This window comes from Echiichthys vipera, assembly GCF_963691815.1.
Source record: "Echiichthys vipera genome assembly, chromosome: 8".
Lineage (NCBI taxonomy): Eukaryota > Metazoa > Chordata > Actinopteri > Perciformes > Trachinidae > Echiichthys > Echiichthys vipera.
Genome location: NC_139833.1, coordinates 19,226,829 through 19,230,420, shown reverse-complemented (window position 1 = coordinate 19,230,420; position 3,592 = coordinate 19,226,829). Strand labels below are relative to the sequence as shown.

Below are 3,592 nucleotides of genomic sequence, written 5' to 3'. Positions count from 1 at the left end.
TGAAGCGTATTAGGTCTAAACAACAGAAAGAAAAAGAAATTAGTGAATGATAGGAGACACATAAGAAAGCAATGGAGAAAAGCAACATTAGATGACAAAAAGGGAATTAATGTTTAGCAATAAGAGCTAAGAAGTCAGTTAGCAGTATGCTGGAGGGCAGAGCAACTTAGAAGGAAGGTAAAGAGGAGGTAGCAAGTCAGGAAAGCCTTTTCCATAGGGATCCATTTAACATATTTCATTGTTACTTTTCAAAGGCTCCAGAACTGAGACTCCTGTGAATCCAAGCCACGCACCTGACTTAACCACCCTGGACAGCATGGAGGGCACTTCTGCCTCAACCACCTTGGACAACATGGAGGGCACTTCTGCCTCAACCACCTTGGACAACATTGAGGGCACTTCTGCCTCAATAACCTTGGACAACATGGAGGGCACTTCTGCTTCAACCACATTGGACAACAAAAACGGCAACACTGAACCAAGAAATGGTAAAATATAAAATGCACCCAAATACAGAATGTTTGAAGTGAATGTTCATGTGATGAAAAGAAAATTTAAGTCTCCTCAGGCTTGGCGGAATGTGAGTGCGTGCTTTTATCATAATACATATTATATTTCAATCTTTTAGATTCACAGAAGAGCACAGCACTTCAAGTGGGTACATCCCAAGCATCCTCAAATTGCTCCAATGGAAAGCAAGGTTAAAGAGAATTTTGTATTGCATTATTAGCTAGAATATTTTCTATTCTATCCTGCATTTTTTACATTAGCAGAGCCATTGTTCCATTGATAAAGGATTTTCTTTTGTTTCTGTTTATAACAGCTGGGAAGGTGAGAAGCAAGTGGACAGGTGACGAAGTGAAGGCTGTTGAGCAGCACATGTTGCATTTCATAACAAGCTGCAAAGTACCAGGTAAAAAGGACTGTGACTCCTGCCTCCAAGCAGAGCCGGTAGCTCTAAAAGACAGAGACTGGGTTGCCATCAAATACTACATTCACAACAGAATCATAGCATTAAAAAGGATGATGAATAGATAAAACTATAACATGCAAACTGTGGCCAAGGTACTATCCTTTATCAGTGAACTGAATTTTATTTTCATTCCATGTTGTTTGTAAAAGATTGTGCTTAGTTGCTCAGTCCTGCCAAATTTTCAGATTAATGAGCATGTGTTTTTCAACCCCCCATTCTCCTGGTTTCACAGTACCTGCCATAATTTATTTTAGAAAATTAGGTTCAAGAAGTTCATACTCTTTCTCAGTTTCAACAAGCAATAGAACAAGTACTTAAAGAAATGGTTACTTCCACAGATATCTCCTACGTTTTCAGCAATGCGTTGTTCTTAACCATAAGTTGTTGAATCTGGTTTTTGAAATATTAGACACTTCACTGGAATGGGAGCTATATAAATTCTGACTGTATTTAGAAAGGTTAGCTGAATATACTGTTTCATAGAAGCTGTAAACTTCAATAGAGGGTTAACTGTGGTCTTTTTTTATAGAAGGATACAAACTGGTTCAGTCTGTTCTGTTTCAATTTACATATGTTGCCAGCAATTAAAAAACTGAATGGCAGAAAGTGTTCCATGTTTTTATTGACATGAACATCTACTACAAAATTCATAAATGCAATACAATAATAACACTTAAAAAGTAGACTGACCACATTTTTTAGCTATGTCTCCTATAAGTCTCTACAAAGCTCAGTTTTACTGTGTTGTATTAACATGTGAGTTTCTGACATATCTGTCAGAGGTTACCTGACTGATGAGCATGACTGTTGTACACCTGTGTTTATTATATAGGTATTTCAAACATATGCAACATGAGTCAAGGTGAAAATACAGACCACACCCTTTCCTGGTCTTTATAATTCATGTATACATGAAAATTGTGTGTTTATCCATGGTTTCACAATTCACCTAAACATGAAATATCAGTGTGTGATGTTATTGCACCCATAAGTCACATAAACCTGACAATGTCCTCACAAGTAGCATTAAAATCAGGTTTGACCAAAAGATGGCCCTAGCCAAAATCTCAACAGATGGGCATATTCCTGGAAGCATGGGGAACAAACATTTAGATTCCCCGGCCTCTAGAACCTTGGGAAAGACATGTACCCATTTTTCACGTTTTTGTCACATGTCCTGATATATTCGGAAAACACGTATGTGTGTGTGTGTGTGTGTGTGTGTGTGTGTGTGTGTGTGTGTGTGTGTGTGTGTGTGTGTGTGTGTGTGTGTGTGTGTGTGTGTAACTAAATAGGGAGTGTTCATTCCATTTGCTCTAGTAATGATATACCCCAGAGAAATCTAACCTCCAAAAAATGTACTCCCAACCTGAACAAGTGTGAAAATGGTTTCCACAGAGAGGAGACAAAGTCGAATCCACACCGTCCTCTTCCTTTCACATTTTATTTTGAACATCCGTCAGGGTAGCACAGATTTTGGTTGTTGCATATAAGCCCCATCCTCCTGGTCTGTGAGTTTTGGAAGCTGGAATGACATTCTGTCATTGGTTGGTGAAGGGGAGCAATGCCAGGGCAGACAGGATGAGGACTAGGCTGTCACTGTAAGCAGTCAAGCGCTTATTCATGAAATGAAATGACTCTCTGACAATGGCACTGCTTTGCTTTTGAAGCAGCCTGTCTGTTTTGAACTGCAAATCCTTTGGCTAGCACCTCTTTCCCGACTGCCCCTCCCAGCTCTTTGCCCCCGCTAACTGCAGAAGTGTGATTGCAAAGAGCAAGCCTTTCTTACCTTCACACAAAGAAATAGGATTTGTCATCAAAATTTTCACACTCTTCTAAAAACCCTGACGGGATAAAGGAAACACTGATTTGACGATAGCCCCTATTCCCCAACTGAATGTATTTATTGGCGGGGCTAGGTGACTTTAAGTTCTACTCCAGTTGAATTTCCATTGCAAAAGACAAAGTTATTTCCAGCAGAATGCAGCCTGAGACTAAACTCTGTGATTGGCATGCTAACTGTCAGCAGTGTGGAAGTAAGCCTCTGGTCTCTGATGAAGACACAATAGTGTTGCAACGTTGGTCTTTTTAGACAATTAAAGGCTAAAAAATATGTCAGTGTGATCCAGTCTTCTCTCCCTTTTAAGCCTTATGATTATCTGTAAAGTTACAACAGGTCTTTGAAAAGATTTTTTGTATGAAAGGAAGGAAGTTATATTGTCAATATACCCCCCGAAAAACATCCATCGTCTGAACGCCCTAGGTCTCTTTGTGTGTTGTTTCTAATTCTACATTAACATGAGGTTGTGACTATCTGTCTTAATACAATGAAAGATTACTATGGGGCTTAAGATCATTTGATTCGTCAACTTAAGAAAAACACACAAACACAAACTTTTCGCTCAAGAAAGTACATATCAACATCACTGGAGCAAGGTGAGAGTTAAGTTGCACTTTAAGTTTGTCTAATGATTAAATTGTAAGAAATGTTTGTCAGTGCTCCTGTTTTAAGCATCCCCAAACACATCAAAATGTTAATACCCACGTGGCGTTGACCATTAAATTATTACATACAAAAACATACAACTGCCATAAGACATACCATCTCAAAGATTGTTT

At 38.9% G+C, this 3,592-nt stretch overlaps 1 long non-coding RNA gene across 1 annotated transcript; it reads left to right on the top strand.

Annotated features, from left to right (window-relative positions):
- The first annotated feature begins 334 nt into the window (after positions 1 to 334).
- On the top strand, positions 335 to 993 carry LOC310950959. The gene is made up of 3 exons (XR_014593311.1): positions 335 to 488; positions 629 to 700; positions 824 to 993. It is a non-coding gene; the product is annotated as an uncharacterized lncRNA (long non-coding RNA).
- The last annotated feature ends 2,599 nt before the right edge of the window (positions 994 to 3,592 follow it).